Source organism: Periplaneta americana, chromosome 12 (assembly GCF_040183065.1).
Source record: "Periplaneta americana isolate PAMFEO1 chromosome 12, P.americana_PAMFEO1_priV1, whole genome shotgun sequence".
NCBI lineage: Eukaryota > Metazoa > Arthropoda > Insecta > Blattodea > Blattidae > Periplaneta > Periplaneta americana.
The window spans coordinates 34,469,467-34,485,288 of NC_091128.1; positions in this window are offsets into that span (position 1 = coordinate 34,469,467).

Below are 15,822 nucleotides of genomic sequence, written 5' to 3' on the forward strand. Positions count from 1 at the left end.
TGGTGACCATATTATTGGTCCTTTCTTCTTTAGAGAAACGCTAAATTCTAATAGATACTTGGATTTGCTCCAAAATTAAGAAAATTAAGTAGTACCGGCCATCGCAAACATGTTTCCACATCCAGTCAACCATCGTCTACCCAGAGATGACATCTATTTCCAACAAAATGGAACTCCAGCTCACTATGGACAGAATGTTCGTGAGCATTTAGATCAGGTTTTTCCACAACGATGGATTGGTAGGAGAGGTCACATAGAGTGGCCAGCTGGATCCCCAGATTTGACGCCTTTGGACTTTTGTGGGGTCATTTGAAGTCAGTAGTATATCGACAAAGACCCAACAACGTAGAAGATCTGGAGCATCGAATAATGGAAGTGGTGCAAGATATTCCTAAAGTCTGGTTAAATCATTCCTTAAATGGTTTCTATGATCGACTGGCACATTGTCAAATAGCTGAGGGCTACCAGTTATCAGTTTGAATACAGAATTTAGAAGGTGAGCTAGCTTTGTTTTGTTTTTGTTAAGGAGGGAGTATTTTATTATTTTAATATTCGATACACTTTTCTGCTTTCTTGATTTAGCAACACTGAATTTGTACAGAAGTATCAAGTGTGGGTACTTTTCGAAAAGCTCTTAATGAGCATTATTCAAAAGTAAAAATATATAATGTGCGTTTCATTTAAAATAAGAGAGATGGAGTTACTTCCGATTAAACCGGAAGCAGAAAAAAACTCGACAATACCATTATTGAATTCTTAGTAAATGGTTATTCCCACATACCAAGTTTCATGTCACTGAACCACATGCTTCAAAAGTTATTTAGGTAGAGCGGGATTTTTAACTAACCCTGAATGAAAGAACTAGGCAACTAGAAATTTGCGTTTTTTAGTTACCTCTTTTATAGCATAGCAAAAATAGCAAAAAATGTAATCCAGGATCTAGGTAACTGATCGAACGATACCAGCGACACCTATTTTCCAATATAACAAATAGGTACAAGAAAACGAGACATTTTCCTTAGTGCAATAAATAAGTAAATAGGCAATGTTACAAAATATGAAAAATCAAGTTACCTAGTTCTTTAATTCAGGCGACGACGTTTATGTCAGATTATAACTGCAACGGCATTTTCCAAAGATGTCAGAGCCTGCCGAAAGAACAGACACGGACCGACCTTAAAGCGACTCACGATGTTGTCTGAAAAGCCGGACGTGAAGTCCTTGCTCACTAGATGCCATTTCATTCTGAACCGCTACACAGTATGCATTTGTAACACTTTTCACTGTACAACACTTTCTTTTTTCCATGTTTCGGCAAATGCAAGTCACTAATAGTTGATTTGTCCTGAATTATAATACTGTTGTGTTTATGGAAGTGTCTTCAGACTAGATTACTTCGCACGAGGAGAAACCTCACTGTCTTAACGCTGTCCATTCTCTTCATTATTTTGTTAAACTGACTTTTGTTTCTACTTCTTTATATATTGTGTTTTATTATATTATATGTGGATACTAAATATTATCCTGTGTCTAAATGTCCAGTGCATGAATGTCCAATCAATTATACTAAATACCCAATAAGTAAAATACCCAAACTTTATAATGCTTTAATATTTTTAGTACAGTAGATACACTTTATTACGTCAATTGTCATCTTCATTTTCCTCTCGAGGCACATAACGATACGATATGACCACAGTCTACTATATACAGTCGCGAAGCTCAATATGTAGTAAAAATGCAAACATGGGTAGTTGCCCACCACTAGGATCGCTACCATCGCCTCATCATCGCAGATCTCTCTCCTAGCAGCCGACAAAATATGTTACACTTTCGTTGTCGTGTTCTTTTGGAAAAATTAACACCTTCCTTCCATTATTGAAATATTAAATGCATAAAGTTAATTTATTATTTTAATGAAGTATATTAAATTCCACCATAAACTCGAAGATACCTGCAAGAAATAAGTTAATATTATTTTTGTTTGTGCAAAACGAACTGAAATTTACTATAATAACTTCACTCATTCAAGATTATAGCGATAATTAACTATGAAACCAATAAATATTAATTTGCATTTCTCTTTACAACAATAATAATGGAAATTTGAATTAATGGAGTAACTTACGTGTATCGGTACTTGTAGTGTAGGCTTACGTAGTTAACAGAGTGGGATGAGGTTAAGCAATAATAATCACACCAGAATTGGAAATAAAAAGTGATCAATAAATTTTATTGTTACAGACTTTTTCTAAGTCTCTAGTAAAGCAACAAATAAAAATAGCAACAAAATTAACAGCTATAATTAAAAAGATATCCTTTGAAGAAAAAAGTAGGCCTAAGCAATAATAATCCCACCAGAATTGAAAATAAAACGTGATCAATAAATTTCATTAAATCAAACTTAATTCTTCTACGTATTTAGTAAAATAACACATAAAAATAATAACAAAATTAATAGCTACAATTAAAAATATATCCTCTGAAAAAAAAAGTAGACCTAACCTTTATTTCTCTGGAAATTTTTCAGCCTAAGTGACAACTTTAACCGGTATCTAATGTCCTTTCGGTGAGACTGAAACATTTCATTGTGAAATTTAAGGATATAATGTATTCTAACAGTCACAAAGAACTTCAAATTAACAGTTTTGTTTCTGCACAGCATTCTTGTGGAAACCCAGGAACCTTTCTGAATCTTTCGGAAATCGGAAAAAGGATAACTCTGGCCTCTTTCTCTTACTGTTGCTACAATTTATAGCACTACAAACGTCTCCTCCTTGTCCCATATTATTATTCCAATTATTATATTTTAGCCATTAACATTTTCATTATAACCAATAACGAACATTTCACAAGCATCAATGTGAAACACGCAACGAGCTAGCACTCGATAGAAATACGACACAGTCCAAAGTCGACCATGGACAGTCTATTGTTTCTAGTTGCTAACCGCTTGGAGCGCTTTATCACGAGATTTGCAAAAAAACACCTCAAGCTTCGCGACTGTATATAGTAGACTGTGATATGACCCTGAGGTACATTGTTACATTCCCCTTAGTTCTAATTGACGGGTTCTCTAATGTTCATATGACCGGTTTGAAGAAGGATTGCATGTTAGGTTTAATTTTCTTCTGTTCCTTATTTGTAGTTCGTCTCAAGTTCGTGCTGTCTGGAAGTTTTGTCATAGCCTCTTCACTTCTAATTTCTCCAGTTACATCGCGAAATATTCTCGATGACTCTGTGGTGGGCGTTCTTGGCTCTGTTCTTAAGTGTGGCATATGTTTCATTTACTTCGACATCCACTCAGCTGGCCTCGTGTAGGTGATTTAATGCAGTTAAGTGTAAATTTGTAATACATCGTGCATTACAAATCTGTCTTTCTAAACACCACCAGTCAATTTATTCACCATTCTGACTCCTGGAATGATAATGGTAGAATATGTATGCAAGTTTGAGGTTGGAACACAGTACGCTTTCACTGTAGTTACATATCAGCAGTATATTAATTTAATTTTTGATACATTTGCTTTTGATTAGGGGATCCTGACTAAAACTTCTCTCCATGGATGAAGTGGTGTAGTACAGTAAATCCTATGTGTATTGATTTAAAAGAAAATTTATGGATGAGTTAATTAAAAATATAAAATATAAAGTAAAGTAGACCCTATGGGCGATAATATTTAGATGAAAATTAATTAATCGATAACTAATTTAAACATATAAAGAAAAGTAGCCCCTATGTGGTTTAATGTTTCGATGAACATTAATTTATTACAAATTAATAAGTAAAGTAAATAGTATGTCAATGTTTCAATTGAAATGAATCAATTAATTTAAACGTAGAAAGTAATTACAACTGAACATAGAGGTTCACTTAAAGATTCGAACCCTCGAACTTCTGGCTTATGACTTAAAGACTAACATTTTGACCACAACACTACCAGTGACAAAAATGAATTAAACTCTTTACATGAAGTAGTGCAGCAGCTTAAACGTTGACGAATGTACTTAGAATCCCTTGATAACTATTGAATGAAAATACTGAAATCACATTTCATTTCATGTGTTATGTTAGACCAACGTAATGAGAGCTTGTATACAAAACATATATGCTACCTGTAACTACTGTGTAAAATTTCATAAAAATCTGTTAAATAGGAGAAAAGTTACTAATTTTGTCTAATTGTGCACCCTATAAGGGGTAGTTCCCCTTATACCAACGTAATCAGAGCTTGTATACAACACATATATGTTACTTGTAACTGCTTTGTAAAATTTCATAAAAATCTGTCAGATAGGAGAAAAGTTACTAATTTTGTCTAATTGCGTCCCCCTATATGGGGTAGTTCCCCTTATACCAACGTAACGAGAGCTTGTATAAAAACATATATGCTACCTGTAACTACTGTGTAAAATTTCATAAAAATGTGTTAAATAGGAGAAAAGTTACTAATTTTGTCTAATTGGGCCCCCTATAAGGGTAGTTCCCCTTATACCAACGAAATCAGAGCTTGTACACAAAACATATATTCTACTTGTAACTGTTTTGTAAAGTTTCATAAAAATCTGTTAAATAGGAGAAACGTTACTAATTTTGCCTAATTGCGCCACCCTATAAGGGGTAGTTCCCCTTATACCAACGTAACGAGAGCTTGTATACAAAACATATATGCTACCTGTAACTACTGTGTAAAATTTCATAAAAATCTGTTAAATAGGAGAAAAGTTACTAATTTTGTCTAATTGCGTCCCCCTATAAGGGGTAGTTCGCCTTATACCAACGTAATCACAACTTGTATACAAAACATACATGCTACCTGTAACTGCTTTGTAAAATTTCATAAAAATCTGTTAAATAAGAGAAAAGTTACTAATTTTGTCTAATTGGGGCCCCTATAAGGGGTAGTTCCCCTTATACCAACGAAATCAGAGCTTGTACACAGAACATATATACTACTTGTAACCTTTTTGTAAAGTTTCATAAAAATCTGTTAAATAGGAGAAACGTTACTACTTTTGCCTAATTGCGCCACCCTATAAGGGGTAGTTCCCCTTATACCAACGTAACGAGAGCTTGTATACAAAACATATATGCTACCTGTAACTACTGTGCAAAATTTCATAAAAATCTGTTAAATAGGAGAAAAGTTACTAATTTTGTCTAATTGCGCCCCCTATAAGGGGTAGTTTCCCTTGTACCAACGTAATCACAGCTTGTCTACAAAACATAGATGCTACTTGCAACTGTTTTGTAAAATTTCATAAAAATCTGTTAAATAGGAGAAAAGTTATTAATTTTGTCTAAATGCGCCCCCCCCCCCTATAAGGGGCAGTTCCCCTTATACCAACGTTAACGAGAGCTTGTATACAAAGCATATATTCTACCTGTAACTACTGTGTAAAATTTCATAAAATCTGTTAAATAGGAGAAAAGTTACTAATTTTGTCTAATTGGGCTCCCTATAAGGGGTTGTTCCCCTTATATCAACGTTAACGAGAGCTTGTCTACAAAACATATATGCTACTTGTAACTGTTTATCAAATTTCATAAAAATCTGTCAGATAGGATAAAAGTTACTAATTTTGTCTAAATTGGCCCCCCCCCCCTATAAGGGGTAGTTCCCCTTATACCAACGTTAACTAGAGCTTGCATACAAAACATATATGCTACCTGTAACTACTGTGTAAAATTTCATAAAAAATCTGTTAAATAGGAGAAAAGTTACTAATTTTGTCTAATTGTGCCCCCCTATAAGGAGTAGTTCCCCTTATACCAACGTTAACGAGAGCTTGTCTACAAAACATATATGCTACCTGTAACTAATGTGTAAAATTTCATAAAAATCTGTTAAATAGGAGAAAAGTTACTAATTTTGTCTAATTGCGACGTTAAAGAGAGCTTGCATACAAAACATATATGCTGCCTGTAACTACTGTGCAAAATTTCATAAAAATCTGTTAGGTAGCTGAAAAGTTATTAATATGTCCCTCTAAATTTGCATTTTAGACCACTGTGCGGCGGAGGGAAATAGAGTTATGAAAAAGACGAGAGAACAAAAAGAGGTGGTTGGTGATAATACGGAAAATGGCCGAAAAGAAGAGCACGAGAGCCACCATTGCACCCCTCGGTCACCAACTTGGAGGAACCCACCTCGACTGGCATACAGCAGAAGTCATAACATAACCTAAATATACTTTAAACAAAATAAATTATGGAAAATTTTCAATTAAGAATGATGAAATAAACATAAATCATTTTGAAAGGTGGCCTATAATTATTGAAAGTGCAATGTTTGCAAACAAAGAAAAATTGCTACAGAGGTGATAAAACATACAATTGCTAGGGAGATGATTAAAAACAAATGCTAGAAAGGTGATAAAAATTGTAGGATAAGCAGTCATGTTTGGTTGAAACACGCAGTTCCGTACCGTTTTACTGGTCAAAAGTAGTATAACGTAGTGAAAGTGTAACAGTCAAGATAAATAATGTTGTTTGTTTTAAGTTCTGTACACATTTGCATGCTTATTGCATATTTCCCTTGTATTTTCATGTATTAATGATAAGTGACATTTTTAAAGGAAAAAATACTGTATACAGGGTGAAAGTGAAATAATCCTTCAGATTGAAAAAGAGGATAGGATACACTTAAATGAATAGAAAACTTATAATGCGTTTTGTGATAAAACGCATGGTTAATTAGAAAATGAAGTTGGTAGTTTCAGCAGTCTGGCAACATCACCGCTAACATACTCCTCTTTATTCTCATAAGATTGATGCAAGAGATCAACAAACTCAGGCCTGTCTGCCAAGGTGAACTGCCCCCATCTTCCTCTCTCACTACAATGTTGTAACCTGGTCGCATCGTTCAATGGCGTCAAATTAGTGTTTTTTATATTAACCCTCCAGTCCGGGGAGGGCCTGGTGAAATTACTAACTTCCTTATTATGATATGTATCAATCCCATTTTTTTCCCACAATATAGGCTAGTACTATAATGAAATGCATGTAACCAAAATTTCAAACGAATATAATAAAAATTAACAACTTAAAAAAATAATACATATCAATTTATGTTTTGAAAAATGTATTAACTAGAAAATATATTTCTCAAAAATTAAAAAAGATACCAGTATCTTTTTGTGATTAATATGCAGTTAATGTGCTTGCCATTGAGTCTGGGTATTATTATTTTGATATGTTTCTTAGTTTTTCCACAAAAAAATAAATTATGCATATAATAAATATTTTCGAAGAAAACAATGTTACTTTTATATTTAAAAAATGATATAAAATCACCTACTTAATCTATCAAAACAAAAATATCCAACCTCAGAGATGGCATACTGTAGAACACATGTGCCAAATTTCAACTTTCTATATCAAAGGAATTCCGAGAAATTTGTTTACTAAGTATGGAAAAGATTAAAAAAATTCAATTTTGAGAAAATGCATTTTTTAAAGTTTCAACATATGTAATGCTCAGAAAATCAGAATGATAATGGTTTTATATGTCTGACCTGATCAGAAGGCACCTGCTGAGTAGCTACACCCTTCCTCTTGTAGCTGAGCTTCCTCTTGCCTGATTTTGGCCAGTTTCACTTGCCTGCGGTACCACCGAAACTTCTGAGTAGATCGTAGCTGCAGTTGTTTCATGCGCCTAATGTCTCCAGCTCTGCCTACTGTTGATATTCTGGATCCAGGAGATACCCCAGCCTTCTGTTGAATTTTTGACACCATATGGCTATATCAAAAATTAAATTCTGTCACAGCTGATGCCACTGCTAGCTCAACTTTTCGCTTTGAAGCAAATTTATCTTTAGGACATCGGCTCCAGGCTGTGTAAACACTCATTACAATTTTGTGTCCTGCCTTCAAGACACCTTTCCAGAAGAGTAGTACCAAAAGTCATAACCACACACTTCACATGCGAAGTTACTTATCAGTCTATCCAAACATTGCAAATCAATGAATATATATTGTGGAGCACTCTCATTTTCACCTTGTTATCCTCTTCAGTGATTATTCGTTCTAAATTAATTTTTCCCCTGTTAGGAGTGTTTTCTTTCACACTGGATGCAGGAGAAGGCACTATTATTTCTTCTGGTACTGATCCAGAAACTCATACATCAGAAGAAGCAGGGATTTCTATCTTCTTTGACCATCTTGCACTTATTTTCTGTCTATTTCTTTCTCTGATGGCTCTTTTACTGCACTTACTTTGTTCTACAGTATGTTTCTTTGTCCTTGCCATAGCAAAGGTTATGTAGGTCTACTCTAAAACTATACCGGTATCTAAATAAAACTATATATGAACTAAAACTATCTAAAGCTTTCTCTAAACAAAACTATCACACTGAAACTAAACGAAAATAATAACACTGATAAAATAACTGCAGAATTAACTATACTTTCAACTACAGAATTACTTTCCCACAAATTTCACTACAGAAAAACAAGCATGGCTTTGTTTACAATGTGTGCCTTCTGAAACAGCATTACAAATATTGTTCTCAAAGGATTTCTGAATTTAGGTTTTCGTTACTCACTTATTTTCTTCTGACATCTACTGGCAGAAGAGAAAACTACACAGCACAATCACGATGGCTCAGTTCGACAGAATAAAGAAAATTCCCTAGAGAAACAGAAAGAAACGAGAGAATATTGAGTGGAAGTGGAGGCACCACGCCTTTTTTAAATGGCCAGCCTAGCGCGGATATTTAAATATGGCGATGAAAATAGGTGTTCCAATTGCGTCAGGGTCTTGAAACTTCAGAAATTTGTTACTTAGGTTTCCAGTTATTTTTTAACATGAAAAAAAAATGAGTTTTTGGCCGAAAATAGGAGATTTTCACCAGTCCCTCCCCTTAATTAGAAAATGAAGTTGGAAATTTCAGCAGTCTGGGAACATCACCGCTAACACACTCCTCTTTATTCTCATAAGATTGATGCAAGAGGTCAACAAACTCAGGCCTGTCTGCCAAGGTGAAATGCCCCATCTTCCTCTCTCACTACAACGTTGTAACCTGGTCACATCGGTCAATAGCTTCAAATTAGTGTGTTTTTTTATATTAACCCTCCAGTCCTCGCGCGAATTGCTATTGTAATCCACTGCTAGTTATTCCGCCACTGCTCCATTGCCTGTGGTGGTGCTGACTTCAGCGCTTACGTACCTTCAAGTTACAATATGCTCGAGACTCCTCATGAGTTTGGACGTAGTTATTACTGCTCTGTGTGCCACAGTAACACGATTTTGTGAATCGATTACAATTGTATGCTGCGCTAGTACTGATGCCAGTATTTCTGAACAGGTATGCATAGATGTATTTCTTTGATATCTAGTCAATAATGGATTTATTATTATTATTATTATTATTATTATTATTATTATTATTATTATTATTATTATTGTTATTTTATTTATTTACATTGAGAAACATTGTTCCTTACACTCGACGTTCTATTGTGGACAGAATGGAGGCTGCAGAGGAAAAAATATGCCAATGGTTGGATGAGATTTTACCTAGAGGAGAAGACATCCCTCATGAAAGTGATGATAAACACTGTTCACCAGACATTATCAATGAAGGCCTAAGTAAATATAATTCAGAGCCAGAACAAAGTAGTGATGAAAAGAAGGCGAAAATTTTAATGACAATTTGTATACGGGGAAAGATAATATCACTAAGTGGCGAAAAGAACCAGGAGCTCTAAATGTTAAAACAAGAGCTCATAATATTGTTCATTTTCCTGGGCCTAAAAGAGTTGCTAAAAATACAAAATCATATTTGGACTGTTTTAGTTCCTTCTTTGATCAATCTGTAATTAATATACTTGTAATCTGTACCAACATTTACATCGAGAGTGTGAGAAGCAAATATAGCGAGTCATAGATGCAAAATTAACAAGGGAGGTTGAAATCAAAGCCCTCTTAGGAATTTTACTTCTTGCTGGCATTTTGAAATCTGGGAGGCTCAATGTAAAAAAATTGTGGAACACAACTCGTACTGGTATTGAAGCTATATATCTAACAATGTATAACAGATTTCAGTTTCTGTTAAGGTGACATTCCCGATAGAGGGCAAAGGAGAGAGATAAACTGGCAGCAATTCGAGCGTTATTTGAAAATTTTGTTCAAAATTACAAAGTTGCTACATACCAAGCGAGTACGTGACAATAGAGCAGTTGCTTGCATTCAGAGGTCGTTGTTCCATGAAAGTGTATTTACCTAGTAAACCAGCAAAATATGAGATAAAAAACTTTGCTATGGTGGATATAAAAACCTTATAGGCAGACAACCTTGAAATTCATGCTGGAACCCAACCTGAAGGACCATTTCATGAAGGCAACAGCGGACGTGTAGTGGTGAAGAGATTAGTTCAGCCTATTCAAAAAAACAGGAAGAAATGTGACAGTCGACAATAAAATTGGTTTTCGAATTTTCCATTGGCTTTGGAAAAAAATGTTATATTATATTTAACGACGCTCGCAACTGCAGAGGTTATATCAGCGTCGCCGGATGTGCCGGAATTTTGTCCCGCAGGAGTTATTTTACATGCCAGTAAATCTAATGACATGAGGCTGTCGCATTTAAGCACACTTAAATGCCATCGACCTGGCCCGGGATCGAACCCGCAACCTTGAGCATAGAAGGCCAGCACTATACCAATTCGCCAAACAGGTCGACTTGGCCTTGGATCTATTGAAGAATGACAACCTTACACTTGTAGGGATACTTAGAAAAAACAAGAGAGAAATTCCACTTGAGTTCATAACACTCATAATAGAGAAATTAAGCACATTTTTTGGATTCGCAAATGACTGTAATAATAATAATAATAATAATAATAATAATAATAATAATAATAATAATAATAACAATGGCTTTATTTAACCTGGCAGAGTTAAGGTCGTAAGGCCTTCTCTTACACTCAACCAGGATTAAAACTTGCTTACATAGTTGAACATAAAACTGGATCGGAATTAAGTAATTACATACTGATACAATTTAGGTACATTGGTGTCTTATTTATCAAAGAAAAAGAAATGTGTCCTGGTTACTTTAACTATGCATCATGACAAATCCATTGACACTGAAACTGGTGAAGAACAGGAACCAGAAATAATGACGTTTTATAATATAACGAAATGTACAGTCGATTTGTTGGACCAGTTGTGTTCTGCATATGACGTCTCCAGAAATTCTCGTCGCTGGCCCCTCACAAAATTTTTAACCTGCTCAATATTTCAGGGGTAAATTCTCTTATTCTTTTTGCCACAAATAATGGGAATCAGAAAATTGTGAGACGAGAAATTCTGAGAACATTAGCTCTAGATGTAATAAAAACATTCACCATAGAGGGCAGTTCTAAAGAAGTTATACCTGCAGAAATAAAAAAGAACAGAAAAACTGCTCTTGGGAATACAAGAAGAAGCTCCTGAAGAAAGACCTAGACCAGAAGGAATTGGGCGCTGCTACATGTGTGGTACAGCAAGAAATAAAAGCACAAGAAAGTCATGTTCTCAATGCATGAGGTGGATATGCCCCAGTCATGCAGACACAGTATGCAGAAATTGTGCAAATGAAAGGGACACAGATTGATTCACAGACATTCAAACAACCACGCACGTCAGCAACGTCACCAAAACGTCTGACCGCCACTGGTAAGTGTAATAATTTCCCATGTGTAAGCAGAGATATGTAAATAATATTGTATTTTTTACTGTTTCTTGGTTCCTGATCCTATGTAAATTAATATTTTATAAATCTTCACCTGTTTCTACATTTGAACATACTGTAAGTTTGATTTGAAGTAATTGTTTTGGCTATCCCTTGTGGAAATCCAAACACAGTTATAGTCCCGCCGCTCTAATTTCCGGCAGCCAATCACGTTGTAGATCGGCTACATTTAAACGTGTGTGTCTTGTAATTCGCTGATGAAGAAGTCATGTATTTCCTAAGGCTTGATAAATACTTAAAATAATCGCTCGCCATTTTGGCTCTTTCGTTGGCGTTCGCAGAAAGCACACGAGGACGTTATTTGCCGCTCAATTATTTGCTGAATTACAGTGCGTTTGATTTATTATCATAGGAGCTACGACATGATAATCTTTAACGGTTTGGCAAATAGATCCCTCGTCTGGTAGCTCGGCAAAGAAAGAGCAAAAATGGCGAACAATACTACCTACCTTGACTTTATAGAGCCTTCACTTCCTAAGACGTAAGCAAAGAGGAGGAGTCACGCCGGAAATAAGAGCGTCGCGACTATAATTGATAGATGTTTTCGAATCATAACATTTATGTAATATTGTCGTAGTCTGGTACTGTTATAAATATCTCATTGTTGTGTGAACACTTTAGGTCGTAGATTTGGGTATGTTTATATGTTATGTGAAAATATTAGAGTAAGATTAAATAGCAATCAGACAAAACATATAATTTTATTATGTTACTTTTTCGACTTACTATAATGTTTATATTAGTTAAATAATTACATTTAAAGCTTCAAGTTTCGTGTGTAGCAGAGTGCTGCATTGGAGTTAAATCGCTCGCTTGAACTCGGTCGAATGTCGCACCCTCGAGTGAGATAAGGTCTGTCGTGATACGCTCGTAATAAATGGAAGCATAGTACAAGGTCATCTCACCGACATGTCTTATCTCGTATGGAAGGCGACAGATAAGATACACATATGTTTTGCTCACACCGTAAAAATAAGGCTTTATTTTCTGCGTTTATGACAAACGTCTAATGGAACATACCAAAACAGTAACATGTAGTTATAAATAAAATAGTATGAAAAACTTCGATATACAGTTATTATTGTTAATTAATAATTATTCAATATTTGATTTACCACATATATAATATGATAGGACCATACATAGTGTTCCGCCTATATACTGCGACAATGTAGAAACGTTTTACAAAATATTATTGATATAGCAGTAGATTAATAACAATATTAGTACAGAGATAACGTCACAGAAAATATAATAAACCGAATAATCATGCTGCACAACTGTTACAGACGCAAAGATTGATATACAAAGTATCACAAGTAAGAATTTTTCCCACACATCAGTCTTCATACCTTCTTTAGGACTTAACTTGTATTCCTTGTTGAGTAGTTTCAACTTCACTACATCTTTTAGCTCGCTCTCCATTTTGACAGTAACAAGAACGAATGCCTAACGCTCGGCTTATACCGTTCAAGGATTTATCGCTCGCGACAATTTTACGCGCATTCGCGCTACCTATCGGATTATGCTATGAACTACTTAGCGCTCGAGCGAAAACGTCCGATGCAGACCTCTGGTGTGTAGTATATCAGTTTTCCAAGTAAATTATGGATTACTATTGTAATCCATGCGAGCACTGGCGTCACAAAATGAGGCGCGAGGATTGGAGAGTTAAATTTACACGAAAACCATCCACGCTATTGAAATACGCCAGAGGGATGCATAATCACTTATTAGATATTCTATCAATGTGGACAAAAATCACGATCCTACTCGCAATAGTTACCGAATAAGATGATGTAAAACATTTGGGAATTTTTTTTTCTGAGAAAACCATTAACTTCCCACCAATACAGTATTATACTTTTTTGTTACATTCATGAGCTATTCGCCCTGAAAATCTGCAGGCTTATTTCACTTCCACCCTGTATACTTTAGCTGATTATAGTTTATGAAAAGACAGGATAAAGACGAAAATTAGGAATAGAAATAATAAGTTATTCACTTAACGGGTATTTGTGTTGTTAAAGACTGAAAAATAGAATTCAGAATGTAGTGTACTGAACCATAATTCATCCCCCTGTATTATAGTAAAAACTTCAGACAACTGTCGACAAAAGCGTTTAAAAGACTCGATTTTAGAAGTCAAAATTACCATAGAAATATTACCTTGACCACAGAGCAAGTGAAACGCAATACAAAGTAGCATAATCTGTGGTTATGTTATTTCTTTTCTCCCCACTCTTCAAACTTGGTTTGAAATTTTCTCAGTGTTATCTTTGTCTCGACCATAGCTTTGCTTGAAAAAAGAAAATTGCATTGTCATTGATAGAAATCAGGTATATATAACAAGAAGGATAAAAACTACAAAGGTTGACTTTCATATAACGGATTAAACACAGTGGAAGTGCAGGATACCTTCCACAGTGCTCTGAAAACATTGTGCCAGCTCTACTTTTAAACTCCTTTAAAACAACATAAAACTTTTAAACCTGTCTTTACAGTCGATATTCGTACTTCTTAATCTAAACCAGAGAAAGTTTTAACTTATCGAAGTCAGTCTGTGAGTGGATGTTAGAAATGACTGTCACATTGATCTCATATCTATTCAGAATCGGACTCTTTTCCATTCACACACTTCCGCAAACTTGTCCGCCTGATCGACATATTCTTCCCACTTTCAAAGATAAAACAAAAAAGTGCTGAAAGTGAAATGAACTTTTCTATCTATCATTTCGAACTGGCTCAACATATTTCGCTATTCGGAAAGGCATCAGGCAGATTATATTCTGATTTCCGACAGACAATGGCTTTGAAGAAGATTCTGTTAGAAGAATTTAGTCCTGCGACGCAGTTATTTGCGACAGATACTTGTTAGATGAGTCTTTACTAATCTGCACACATTATTTACGCACACAATTTCTGAAAACAAAACTAGAGAGACTTGGTCAAGACAAATTTTAACGCAATTTTTTGGGGAGTGAAGCTAGAATTCCGATGGAACTGTTTATATTTCTTCTTACTATGTAACATAAAAAACCACGAATAAAACCGTCTGATTTAAATATGTGTAAAAAGCTATTGAGTGCTTATGATGTCAAAAAATTCTTTCGATAGTTGAAGAGAAATCCCTGTACAGAGAAAAACTGCATTCCGAAAACCACTTTTTCGGTATTAGACAGAGTATGCCATTAGGAAAGTTCAGGATAACAGAGAGGGTTTGGAATTGAACGGGTTACATCAGCTGCTTGTCTAAGCGGATGACATGAATATGTTAGGAGAAAATTAAGAAACGATTAGGGAAAACACGGGAATTTTACTCGAAGGAACTAAAAAGATAGGCTTGAAAGTAAATCCCGAAAAGACAAAGTATATGATTATGTCTCGTAACCAGAATATTGTACCAAATGGAACTATAAAAATTGGAAATTTATTCTTCGAAGAAATGGAAAAATTAAAATATCTTGGAGCAACAGTAACGATTATAAATGACACTCGGGAGGAAATTAAACACAAAATAAATATGGGAATGCCTGTCATTATTAGGTTGAGAGCTTTTGTCATCCAGTCTACTCTCAAAAAAGCTGAAAGTTAGAATTTATAAAACAGTTATATTACCGGTTGTTGTGTACGGTTGTGAAACTTGGACTCTCACTTTGAGAAAGGAACAGAGGTTATGGGTATTCGAGAATAAGGTGCTTAGGAAATTATTTGGGGCTAAGAAGTTACAGGAGAATAGAGAAAATTACGCAACGCAGAACTGCACGCATTGTATTCTTCACCTGACATAATTAGGAACATTAAATCCAGACGTTTGAGATGGGCAGGGCATGTATCACGTAGATATGGGCGAATCCAGAAATGCATATAGAGTGTTAGTTGGGAGGCCGGAAGGAAAAAAGATTTTTGGGGAGGCCGAGACGTAGATGGGAAGATAATATTAAAATCGATTTGAAGGAGATGGGATAAGATAGTAGAAACTGGATTAATCTTGTTCAGGATAGGGACCGATGGTGGACTTATGTGAAGGCGGTAATGAAATTCTAGATTCCTTAAAAGCTGTTAGTAAGTAAGTAGGTAAGTA